The following is a 13,945-nucleotide window of genomic DNA, read 5'->3' as shown; positions in this document are numbered from 1 at the left end:
TATTGTTGTTGACGGGAGGGGTATTGACATTGTCCTCCTCCCGCTCGTTATCATCTTGATTCGGATTGTTGCGACGACTAGACTCCCCTTGGTGAGTTGTTAGTGTCGCGATTTGCTGGTCATGCATTTCTCTCATCTATTGCATGGCCATCTCCATCTCGAACTTGAAATTTTCCTTCTGCTTAGTCAGAGCGTCCTCGAGCAACTTAGCCACCTGTTCGGTGCTAATCATGAGTGACTCGTAGGGCTGTCCTGCACTTGAAGCGGTGTCATCGGAGGCCATCGCTGAGCAAGCATCCGAGCCGGCATCCGAGCAAACCTCCGAAGTTTCATCTTCTGAAGGAAGTCCCTTCTGTATTCTTTGGTAGTTCTTTCACCTACTGGTCCCTGTTCGCAATCGAGTCATACGTTGGGACACTTCAGTGAACTGATCCGGACTGAAGTGTCGCATTGACTTTCCTCTTCCGGTCATGTTAACAGATACTTTTGGAAATTCATCATCTTGGAGAACAGCTCTCTTCTTTCGAAAACGTCTTGGTCTGGATTCAGACGTTTTGGTGGAGATTCTTTCAAATACTGAAACTCTCTCCGGGGTGGTCTTGGAACAGCAACATTCTGACAACACTGCCTTGGTGATTTTGGCACATGGACAGTGAGAATCTGTATTCCGGGCACTCATTTTCCTGAATTTGTTCGCACCCCCAGCTTGATAGTATAACTCGTCAGTTTGATGACTGGAGCAACCTATCGTGTGTTGGCACGACTTCCCAGGTATAACGTCTTCGTCTGATGAATACGTTTCCTTCTGGGGATACAACGCTTTGTTAGCATTTTCAGGAGTCGCATGTCTGAGGTGACGTTTTTGTGAATGTCGGTCCTCAACAGGCTCCTGGATTTCAACACGCAATCCTATGCGGTCATTTGCAGGACTTTTCCTGTTATACATTCTCCTCCACTGCTTAGGATGACGACCTCCAGCCTGACAATGTGCTCGAGATTCATTCAATCGGCCTAAGCGCTCTTTGACCGGAGTTTTGCCTCGATCATCGGGTGAAGGGTCAAGGCGATCTTTGATGGTCATCTTAAAATGTGACAAATCCACACTGTCACAAATCTCAACCGGAGGTGTGGAACTCGATGGAACTGAAGAAATAGGTGTAGGACACCTTCTGCCTTGAATCTGTTGCGGGTCAGACTTGGGTGACCCGCAAGTTGGAAGGTCGGATTTGGACGACCCGCAGACTGGAAGGTCGGATTGGAGTGACCCGCGTTTTGGCGGGTCGGATTGAAGTGACACGCGTTTTGGCGGGTCGGATTGAAGTGACCCGCGTTTTGGTGGGTCGGATTGAAGTGACCCGCGTTTTGGCGGGTCAGATTGGAGTGACCCGCGTTTTTCGACCTTTTTGGCCGCCGTCTTAGACTTTGGCCTCCATACTTGGTGCAGTCTTTGTGGCTTATGTTCCACTCCTTCTTTCTCCAATCTCTTGGCCACTTGCATAAGAATTTTTGCTTGTGCACGCAATGCGCGGCGTTTGTGAATCCGCTCTTGAAGAGTCGATCGAGTCCTTTTGACGCGAACCCATTCGTTCTTCGCTGGTTTGAAAGGGGAGGGGCTGTCCATTCTCTGTTGTGATGGTTGGCGCCTCCTATATTTCAGATCCGCCTCATAGCGGATTCCATCCACTGGTTCCAAAGCTTTTGCCAGTTGGCGTGCGAGTCGTTGGCGTCGCCTCTGACGTGCTCTCTTTGATAGAGTGGGCACATCCTCAACAGTCGACCCTTTGCTTAAGGGGTTCAGATCTGTAGTTTTAGCCTCGTCGGATGCCAACGGGGCGTTGTGAGCCACGGGTGCAGCGATGGCGAGAAGATCCTCTTCTTGGGCTTCTGCAGCTGAAGTACAACGGGTCTTCCTGGAGTAGGCCTTCCTGCATCTGTGAGGAGAGGCCGATCTGAAGGAGGAGGACAAGTATTCCTCGTACTTCTGCTGGTCGAACTCATATTCGACCTCTGTTTCAACCGGGATCGGGATCCGAGGTTGCGACACGTCAGCCTTCGCAGAAAGGCTGTCGGCTCCCACTGTGGTCGCCAGTTTGTTTCCGTCGAAAGTTACCTTAGTCATTGATTTCATTAAACTTTAAGCGTTACAAATGAATTCAAATAACAAAAGAACAAAAGATTACAACTTTCTTGAAAATAAACACAAGATCCGTTTATCGGCTCTTGCTTGCGTGGGTTCTTTGCCGGTGTCGGGGTTAATCCGTGGACGACCGCGAATCAGATCCGGTTGATGGGAAATTGGGCAGAGCTTCTACCTCACCAAGGGGGTATTTGCTTGAAGTCCTGAAATCGACAAAGCGAAATCAGGGCTCTTCTCGAGATTAAGACCAAGCCTAATCTCAAGGAACGGACATACGGGCTTCGGATCCTTCCGCGCGCATCGATCAGCACGCGTATATTAACCAACGCGCGTTCGACGATCGGTCTCGCGACGAAGCATACAAATCAACAAATCTATCGAATACGCGACAAGAACAAATCCCGGAAGAAAGAAACAAAAAAAGGAAAAAAAGTCGGCGAACCCGCGCTAAGCGCAAGACGGAATGATCCGACCCGCGCTTGCGCGGGTCGGATCATCCCGTCCTGCGCATGCGCGGGTTCGCCGACTTTTTCCCTCTTTTGTTTTCTTTCTTCCGGGACTTGTTCTTGTCGCGTATTCGGTCGATTTGTTGACTTGTATGCTTCGTCGCGAGACCGATCGTCGAACGCGCGTTGGTTAATATACGCGTGCTGATCGATGCGCGCGGGCTGATTGATGTGCGTGCGTTGACCGGCATACTCCAGGTGGTTTGACGTGCACGCGTTTGACTGACGCGCACGAGATGATTTGACGTACGCGCGCTAATCGGTGCACACGAGTTGGTTGACGTGCGTGCGTTGACCGGCACGCACGAGTTGATTGACGTGCGCGCGTTGACCGGCGCGCACGAGTTGGTTGATGTGCGTGCGTTGACCGGCACGCACGAGTTGATTGACGTGCGCGCGTTGACCGGCGCGCACGAGTTAATTGACGCGCGCGCGTTGACCGGCGCGCACGAGTTGAACGGCACGAGTGCGCTGAGCGACACGCGCGAGCTGATTAGGTGAATCTTTTTTGACTCGCCCATTTATTGCTTCGAGTTTCGTGCGGGCTCTCGTAGACAATTTTAGACGCCTACAGGTATCCAGCTTATTACCATGTCAGTGATGGTAAATTGAATCCGAGGGTGAGGAAAGTAGTCTTTGTGGGATTTAGAGATGGGGTTAAAGGCTTCAAGTTATGGGATCCACAAGACAAGAAGATAGTTATTAGCAGGAATGTCACATTTGACGAGGCGTACATGATGAAGCCTCAAGTTCCTCAGCAGGTGGAGGAAGACCAGACAGTTAGGATATCGCAGCAGGTGGAGGATGATGTGACTCCACCAACTCCAGATAGCATTGTATCCATTGAGGCTCCTACAGATGTGACACTGGGAGGAGATGAGATGACAACCGGGCATTTACAGGACACAGTGGATGTTGGGACTCAGGAACAGGGTCATGTTCAGGAGTCCATTGTAGCTAATAGACCAAGAAGAAACATTCGTCGACCAGCTAGATATAACGATGTCATGGTTGCATATGCTTTATCAGCAGAAGTCGTTGATGATTTGGTTCCTTTTACATTCAAGGAAGCAGAGTCAAGCTCTGATTCGATTAGGTGGAGGGAAGCCATGGAGGAGGAGATGCAGTCTCTTCATAAGAACGACACTTGGGAACTTGCAAAGCTACCGAAAGGTAAGAAGGCTATTGGATGCAAGTGGGTATATGCAAAGAAAGAGGGGTCTTCTATTGGGGAAATTAGATTCAAAGCCAGATTGGTTGCCAAGGGATATGCACAGCTAGAGGGCGTTGATTACAACGAGGTATTTTCACCTGTTGTGAAGCATTCGTCGATTCGTATTTTATTGGCATTGGTGGCACAGCTGGATTTGGATTTGGTCCAAATGGATTTGAAAACAGCATTCCTACATGGAGATTTAGAAGAGGAGATCTACATGACACAACCTATGGGGTTCAAAGCTGCAGGAAAGGAAGAATTAGTATGCAAGCTGAAGAAGTCTCTTTACGGATTGAAACAATCGCCGCGACAATGGTACAAGAGATTCGACGACTTTATGATTGGCCGAGGGTACACGAGGAGCCCATATGACCCGTGTGTTTACATGCACAAGCTACAGAATGGTGAGTATATCTATATGCTGTTATATGTTGACGATATGCTCATAGCTTCCAGGAATACTTCAGCTATTAGAAAGTTGAAAAATGAACTGTCATCCGAATTTGAGATGAAGGATCTTGGAGAAGCAAAGAAGATATTGGGTATGGAGATTGAGAGAGACAGAGTGAAGGGGAGGTTGAAGTTGACACAGAGGAGTTACTTGCAGAAGATGCTGAAGAAATTCAGTTATAATGGCAATGCCAAGGCGGTGAGTACTCCATTAGCTCCCCACTTTAAGCTATCAGCTAAGATGTCACCTGTTTCAGTTGAGGACCGAGAATACATGTCCAAAATTCCATATGCCAATGCTGTGGGTAGCTTGATGTATGCGATGGTATGTATAAGGCCAGATTTGTCACAGGCCGTGAGCATGGTATCCAGATACATGCACGACCCCGGGAAGGGTCATTGGGAGGTCGTGAAGTGGATTCTACGGTATATCAAAGGTACCGTGGATGTTGATTTGGTATTTCAGAAGAATGAGAAGAACGGGTAGGATTATATTGGTTACGTGGATTCTGATTATGCGGGGGATCTGGACAAGCGCCGGTCTACTAGCGGATATGTGTTTACACTAGCAGGAGCACCGGTGTGTTGGAGATGCACACTTCAGTCTACAGTGGCTCTCTCCACTACGGAGGCAGAGTATATGGCGTTGACTGAAGCTGTGAAGGAGGCTTTGTGGTTGCAGGGATTATTGGAGAACTTGGGGATTGCACAGGAGACCCTTCAGGTATATTGTGATAGCATGTCAGCTATCTATTTGGTGAAGAACCAGGTTTATCATGCACGCACGAAGCATATTGATGTCAGATTCCATTTTGTTCGTGACGTTTTGGATGAAGGAGACGTCATGTTGGTGAAGATCCACACGAAGGACAACCCTGCAGATATGTTGATCAAAGTTGTTTCAAGTGTCAAGTTTGGTCATTGTTTGGAACTTTTGAACATTTTTCGGTGTTGAGGTCTTTCGAGGCCACTTGGGTGAACTACGTTCGGCTTGATTCCTTGGGCAAGAGGATACGTAGGCAGTCTTTACGATGCAGCCGGGTTGGATTAGTGGGGGTGAGATTGTTTGGACTCTCATTCGGGTTCCCGACTTGTTGTCGAATGAGTGGGACATTTGGTTGTTTTGATGTCGGCTCAGTTTTGAGAAAACTTCACCGAGGTGGAGAATTGTGAACATGTGGGAACCCAAGTCTGTTGCCCACGTACACGCGTTTTGAATTGGGCTTTTATGAGGTCCAATTTTGTTTTGGCCACACCGAGCACGAGAACACGAGACTTCTGCGTATAAATATATAATCTCTGTTTCTAGGGTTTTGTGTGAAGTGAGCGGGGCTGATTCGTGAGAGACAGAGGACTGGGATTGCGGCTACAGGGATTTTGGCGGCTGACTGAGAGAAGAAGAAGCAAAGTCCTGTTTTGTAGTAGTTCTTTGTTTTGTGCATCCCTTTGAGAGAATATTTGTAAGACGGATTTGAGAGTTTGTTTGAGAGGATTTAGATTGTGAGATTGTAAACCCCAATTGTATCTCTCCCTCTAATAGTAGATCTTTCCCTCCTTGCCCCGTGGACGTAGGCTATTTGCCGAACCACGTAAAAATTTGTGTTCTTGCCGTGATTTGTAATAGCTTGTAGGTTCCCTCGACGCGCAGTCCTAAAGCTGACGAGAGGAAGAACTGATATCTCACTTTGATGAGATATCTGGCTTTTGGTTCTTGTTTCCTTTGAGAAACGAGAATTTCATTGTGATCTAATCTCTTGTTATGCACCTTGCGCACCGGAGGTGCTGCCGAAATTTCCGTTGCGCACAACAACAATTAGAGTAGGCGGATTGTTTTCGTTTTGGACCATGTTTCCTTAATATAAATGGGAACTTCATTCCTAGGCTTTTTTGTAGAGAAGAGGGGTTGTCATCAACGAAAAAGAGAGAGTTTTTCATATCTGAAAAAGGTGAGATATTGAGGAGAGAAAAGAGAGAGCGCTTGGAGAGATTGTACAAGAAAGATGTCATCTTCTCTTGCGTAAAATCAAAGCCCTCATCTTTGGGACGAGCTTGTGGGTTGTGCAAGTCGTCGGTGTCCCCCCCCCCCCCCCCCCTCCCGTGGACATAGGCAAGTTTACCGAACCACGTAAATCTCGTGTATTCTTTATTGTTATCTGTGTATTGGTTATTGCTTGTGTTGGTTTCCTCAATATTCGGACCTTGACTTGATATCGGGAAGAGTGTATATCTCATCTCGCTGAGATATTCACTTCTGTTCTTGTTTCATAGCAAAACTGGAACATCGAGGTTGGCTTGAGTTTTGTGAAAACAAAAGCCAGGGCTTTCTCAAAACTGGAACATCGAGGTTGGCTTGAGTTTTGTGAAAACAAAAGCCAGGGCTTTCTCTCAAGGTGATTCGCTTCCGTGGCGAGGTGGGCGTGTCGGCCCCCAACAGTTTGAATAGTATTGCTATAGTTTTTTGACATGTCTCAGAAATTGCAACAAAGACTAAAAGCAAATTAACACTGGAACACACGAGATTTTTATAGTGATTCGAATAAAAATTCTACATCTACGCTTCCGTCTCGCGAAGGGCCTTCCACATTATAACTGGAATTCACCCGAATCACAACCCGAATCAGCATGCTTCAAAGACCACTCTCTGGAATATACGCAAAAACTACTTTTAAATACCCTGGATTGAGTATGCTATCAAACTCACAAGTTTTAAATACAAACAAACAAAATAATTAAAGCACAAAAAGTACAATCTTATAACCTTTTATTAAATCGTTCTTCTAATCCATGAAGATGAAAATCCGTGAAGAAGTGGTGTAGCGGTGTAAGCATAGGGCACTCCTTCTTGCTGAATCAAACTCATATGAAAATCATACTGAGAAGAAGTTGAACGGGGCTCAAAAAATCTGATCAACTCTCTCTCTCTCCTCTCAAACCCTAGGACGAATATCTCTCTTTTTATATATTTGCCTCATTTTTTTAATTATGATCTCTAACTCTTCTTAAATAGACCTTAATTGATAGGATAGGAAAGAGATACCTAAATCTAAGTACAAATAGGAAACCAAACGGGTCGATAAACGACTGAGATTAAATCCAAAAAACTATCAAAATTTTCCATGACCATTGATGGTGGATCACGACCATCGATGGCCCCTTGGTGATCATCGATGGTTCTATTGTAGCCATTGATGGTGCTAATTCTAGTTTTTTAAAATTTTTAAATTATTTCCTGTAACTATCGATGGTTCCATATGATAATCGATAAGTCACTGTTGACCATCGATGGTGCCAACTCCTGTCTTTATTTTTCTCCGATTAGTTACTATAACCATCGATGAGATGCTTGACCATCAATGGGTGCCTCTTGAGCATTGGTGATGCGAAGGCTGAAATCAATGCTTGTGTTGGTTTTTATATTATTTTAAGATGCATCTTGCTCATAGCTATTTATACCTGAAATATATCATCTCACAAAATATATCACTATCAAAGGAGAGTTTATTATTTATTAGATAAGAGATATTTGTTTGAACAATGTTCTCACAATCGTTCTAAAAAGAGGTGGCGTTTTTGTAGATCTCTTTACTTGTAAACAAAAAATCAATCATGAAATTAATTTGAAAAACTTTAATAAAGCACAAACAACTCATAAAATATTTTAAAATTTCACATTTCTCCTTCTTTTATTACTAGCAAAAGAAAAAACACACCAAGGGTATGCAATATAACTAAGAATTCAGATAAAAGTTATCGAAAAGTGAAAGGAAGAGAAATATACATTAGTTCACAAAAGTTTTGTAAAAAATAGCACACGAGATACATATATAACCTCAAACAACTGAAATACGATGATAAGTCATATTAAATTCATACACAAACTGTAAAGATATCGATAAAAATTTTGTAAAAACAATAATAAAAGTAATTATATTAATTCATAAAATACATTTAGGTATTTCTTATCTAGTTTGAGCTTATTCTTTTGTTACACAACTTGAATTATCTCAATCTTTAGAAAAAGTCTAAAATCTCACCCTATCATCTCAACCATATATGAATTTTTAAGAGGAAGAACAATAGTGCTTGGAAGGTAATGTATACCATCTCTAAAGATAGAAGTATTTAGTATAGGATTGAGATATGGCACATTTATCCATGAGTGTGGGTCGTTGACCTCCCTCTAACAAATACACTAAATTTTGTTGTGAATTTGTAGAGTGTGGATCTTTGGTCATCTTTTAACAAGTACACTCTTTTTGCTTGATATTTTATAACACATATGTACTGTGTACATGTAGAGAAATTTTGTGCTATATTCAAGTATAAATTGAGCTCAAACTTTTGGATATATCCAAAAATACTTTAGGAAAATATATAAAAATATTCATTCTTATTTTTACAATACTAAACATGATAAGTATAATACTGATGTGTGAAAAGTAATATGAAATATTTTGTGAACCATCGTGTTTATTGATCAAATGTATAACTGTGTGTGCATATATAGCGTTATATAGATGTGTAAAATATGTGAACTAATATGATAAACTCATGCCTATATACCAATAGATAACTGCCTGCTTTTTAGTCTTTAGATAATAAAACACGTCAATTCCTCATGTCTTCAATCATCAAAAAGGTTTTTAACGACATCTGATGAAGTTGAATTTCTTCATTTGGACTTTCAAAATTTTACAAGCCTTTTTATTAAACGAAAAATTTTGTTGGAAGACCTCTACTCAACAACAATTTCTTTCGTCTACTTCAAAGTGTCCTATGTCAAAATAGATTTGATGATGTCATACAATTTCAAGCAATTAAATTATTATTAAATACTTGTATGTTAATATATTTTGGTGATCAAAATTGTGCGTGTGTATAAACTACTTTATACATTTGTAGGCTAAATTACAAAAGTCTCCCTGATACCTGCATGATTAGCTGGAAACTCTCGTAAGTTTTCTTTTTAACAAGTGCTAATTTATCTCCCCATTTTTTTTACTTTTAACAAATTAACTTGGACCTAAACGTTAATATCATACTTATATGCCCTTACATATAAACATATATATATGATTATTATTTGATTTTATGTCGATCATTCAAATCTCCGGGGCATTTTCTATAACTTACTCGTATTTTCAGTTGCACGACTATAAGTTTCCTATAATATTATTTTTTGTTCATGCCTCATCTTCCATAAAGTAAAATTCCTTGCACCTTTCATTTACCTGATAAGTTTGCCTAATAGAACAAAGAAAAAAAATTATTTTGGTGGCTGTCAACATGAATAATTTGATTGATTAAATTACCATTCGAATAAATGTAAAAAAAAAATCTATTAAGAGCCGAGGCAAAAATTTAACCTTACTCTATAAATGTTACTGTGTACCCATAAAATTTTAAATCACGTGGGTGGGATCTGGGTCCTCTCTGGTAATTGAAGAAAATTTAATTACTTCCAATTATAATCCTACATTTTAATTTCAATACCGAAATTCAAGACTATCAGTTATCCAATAAAGTCCTAAAATTCCTAATAGCAAACCAAAAGATGAGATCAGGATTCATTACATGATTTATAGTTGTTTAAAGGAAAATGATAGAGACACACCCACAACCACAACTCCAACCACACCATCTCTCTCATTGCTACAGTGCACCGGGCCCCACATGAGATTTTAAAATTTTAAAATCTCATGTGGGGCCCGGTGCACTGTAGCAATGAGAGAGATGGTGTGGTTGGAGTTGTGGTTGTGGGTGTGTCTCTATCATTTTCCTTTAAACAACTATAAATCATGTAATGAATCCTGATCTCATCTTTTGGTTTGCTATTAGGAATTTTAGGACTTTATTGGATAACTGATAGTCTTGAATTTCGGTATTGAAATTAAAATGTAGGATTATAATTGGAAGTAATTAAATTTTCTTCAATTACCAGAGAGGACCCAGATCCCACCCACGTGATTTAAAATTTTATGGGTACACAGTAACATTTATAGAGTAAGGTTAAATTTTTGCCTCGGCTCTTAATAGATTTTTTTTTTACATTTATTCGAATGGTAATTTAATCAATCAAATTATTCATGTTGACAGCCACCAAAATAATTTTTTTTCTTTGTTCTATTAGGCAAACTTATCAGGTAAATGAAAGGTGCAAGGAATTTTACTTTATGGAAGATGAGGCATGAACAAAAAATAATATTATAGGAAACTTATAGTCGTGCAACTGAAAATACGAGTAAGTTATAGAAAATGCCCCGGAGATTTGAATGATCGACATAAAATCAAATAATAATCATATATATATGTTTATATGTAAGGGCATATAAGTATGATATTAACGTTTAGGTCCAAGTTAATTTGTTAAAAGTAAAAAAAATGGGGAGATAAATTAGCACTTGTTAAAAAGAAAACTTACGAGAGTTTCCAGCTAATCATGCAGGTATCAGGGAGACTTTTGTAATTTAGCCTACAAATGTATAAAGTAGTTTATACACACGCACAATTTGCTCCTATTTGTTTGTTAATATTTTTATCTCAAATGATATGTCTTGTTAAGTGAATCCAAAAGTATAGTAGTCATTTAATTAGTATAAACTATGAACTTCATGCATTCTGCCAGTTTTGATTTTGTGAACGAGAAGAATTAGGGAAAAAGTGAATACAATATTAATTTGTTTTATTTTCACCAACAAGAAATAAAAGTTTTAGCTATGTAAAAATGGGGGGAAAACTTGTAATACAATGCATTGCGTTCTAGCTTCTTAGATGGAAACAAACGAAATGATCTCGATCTGAAACTAAATTAAGTTGTTCTAGGCAATCTATTAAATTGTCATGTTTTATATGTATAAACCATAATCAACTAACTGGTTGTCGGAAATACTACTACTTTCATCTAATGGTATGCATTACTCCAAACTTAGTCACATATCAGGTGGTAACAAAGATAATGATGGGTTTAAATATGAATATTGGGGTTCAATTGGCAAAATTGATTAGCCATTTTTCACAATGGATAGAGCTAAACGAACTGTTACACTATTGTTGCACTCAACGGATCCTAGAGCTCGTAGGCATGGGGCATGATATGCAGATACAAGGTTCCTCCTATGATACTGGTAACATGATTTAGCTCGTGACGGTTCTATATCAAAACGACAAAACTCATGGGCTTATAAGCTCTTTTCAAATTCATCTTCTTTGTTTCTTCTTTTTTTTTTATTCAAATCACAACTATTTATCATGCATCTGTCCTTTTCTGTTCACAACTTCAACAAACTCTTCGGGTACTGATTCAACCATTTTTTGAGTTCCATGCAGGTGTCTGTGGACTTTAAATCAAATTCAATGGATAGCTATCGATGTAAGAAATTGCACGTAGATTACAAATTACTGAGCAGCAAAAAATTCAAGCTAATTAACTTCAAGTAAAATAAATAGAGAGAATCTCATTTTGGATTAGTGGTCCCCTCTTCCGGTGCCATTTGCCAATGAGAGTTAAGATTCAGAAAGCATAAAAATAAAAAACTGCAACTAAACTTGATGCTTATATATATATATGTCGTAGACAAAGTTGGTTTAGATACAGTTTTCAATGATCTCGGATCCAAACAAAATAGGCTTACTAGATTAGATCTTTGGCTAATGTAGATGAAGTCATAAATTTGGAAGCAACCAGTTAAGTTTATCAATAATTAAGGAGTGATACAGTCATCAACAAGGGAGTAGCAAATTGTCTTTAGTCATGGATTCATCTGTTGCTACAGAACAATGTTCTAAGTCTTAGCATGCATGTAGGCATTAGAAGAGGCCACGTAGCTTTCATTCTTTTGGCTTAGAGAGGCAGTACTAATTATAAATAATTAGGATAATTAGCTTGAGGGTGTTGTCTTTTATATTGTGGACAAATAAGTGGCCGGCTGGCTAATTGGGCTGCTTTCTTGACCTATCATTATCTTGAATTCACTTGAAATAAAAACGCAAATGCATATCATCTTGTCAATTCATAATTCCTCTCCTTACAGATGGGATAGTTTTTGAATTTATCCAGGGTACACTGTGGAGAATTCAGAAAAATCCAGATTTTTTGTCATAAGTCGACCCATGCTTTTGTCATAAGTCGACTCATGCACATGCATAAGTCGACTTATGGTAAGTCGACTTGTATCTGTGCACGAGTCGACTTACGTTTTGTTCTGCAATTGTTGGTTTTGGTTCTGTCAAGTCGACTTATCAGAACTGATAAGTCGACTTATAATCTGTTCTCCAGTTGTTGATTTTCGCTCTGCCAAGTCGACTTATAGCACATGTTAAGTCAACTTATAGCGGGTTTTCTACACAGCTTGAGTTCCTATTTGGATTCTGTTTGGGATTTGGTGCTTGGTATAAATACCAACACGTTTTAGAGTTTCTTTGGCTTTGATTGGGGATTGTTTTTGGAGTTATTGGAGCACAGAAAAGAGAGATCTTCCTAAGCTATTGGTTAGGGTTATTGTTTAAGAGATTGAGAGCTTGTTGGTGAGATTAGTTGGTTTGTTTTGAGTGATTTCTAATCTCAGTTTGTATTCTCCTTCTTTATTAGTGAAAACTCATCCCCTTCTTACCCCTAGGACGTAGGCAACTTGCTAAAAAGATCCCTAACCTGTTGTTAGTCTTTACAGAAAAGGTCTTTACAGGCTTCTTTTTTAGTATTGTTGTTAGTCTTTACAGGCTCTTCGTCAAATACTTGCTCTCTAGGACCTCCCAAATCTTCTTCGCAGAAGTCTCATTCATCATATCATATTTTAAATCTTGAGTGAGACAAGACCTAATCACACCACACGCTGTCCGATTCATCTTTTTCCAAATCTTGTCATCAATGTCGTCCGGTTTCCCATCCAACTCTAACGTATCTTGCAAATTCTGTGCATTGAGTGAATCCAAGACTTCGCATCGCCAAAGTCCAAAATTGTTAGTGCCATTGAACTTCTCCACGTCAATCTTCATCGAGTGGATACTCAAACTTTGGACAGTCTTCACACCTGAAGAATTACCCTCAACTCCCTCTTTCTCAGTCATAATCATCAATACACCAACAACCAATGCGGAAACAAACGAAGAATAGATCTAAAACTGAGAAAAAAAAGAAGTTTTACCGAAAAGATCTCACCTTTCTCACCAACTGAAACCCTAGACGAGCTTCCCAAATCGATCTACTTCTCCAAATAGCCCAAGCGTAGCCCGATCTCTGATACTAAATTGTTGTGCTAAAAGCTGTGTCGAGGAACCAAACCAAACGCCAATCTAAGAGAGCCAAACGAACTAAATATCAATGCACAAATAAAACACCAATTTTAACGTGGTTCGGCAAGTTGCCTACGTCCACGGGGTAAGAAAGGGGATGAGGTTTTCACTAATAGAGAAAGAGTACAAACTGAGATTACAACTCACTCGAAGGAACAAACTAATCTCACCAACAAGCTCTTAATCTCTCCAAACAAAAACCCTAAACAAATAGCTCATAAAATACCTCTTTTCTGTGCTCCAAATATCCTCAATTTGCTTCTTCAAATTCTCTCTTCCAATTATTCCATATATATAGAAATCCTAAAATCATAAACATACTAGAAATTCTAAACCAAAAGCCAAATC

The sequence above is a fragment of the Asparagus officinalis genome, chromosome 3 (genome assembly GCF_001876935.1).
Source record: "Asparagus officinalis chromosome 3, Aspof.V1, whole genome shotgun sequence".
Lineage (NCBI taxonomy): Eukaryota > Viridiplantae > Streptophyta > Magnoliopsida > Asparagales > Asparagaceae > Asparagus > Asparagus officinalis.
The sequence above is the reverse complement of the archived record's forward strand: the minus strand, read 5'-3'. Positions refer to the sequence as shown.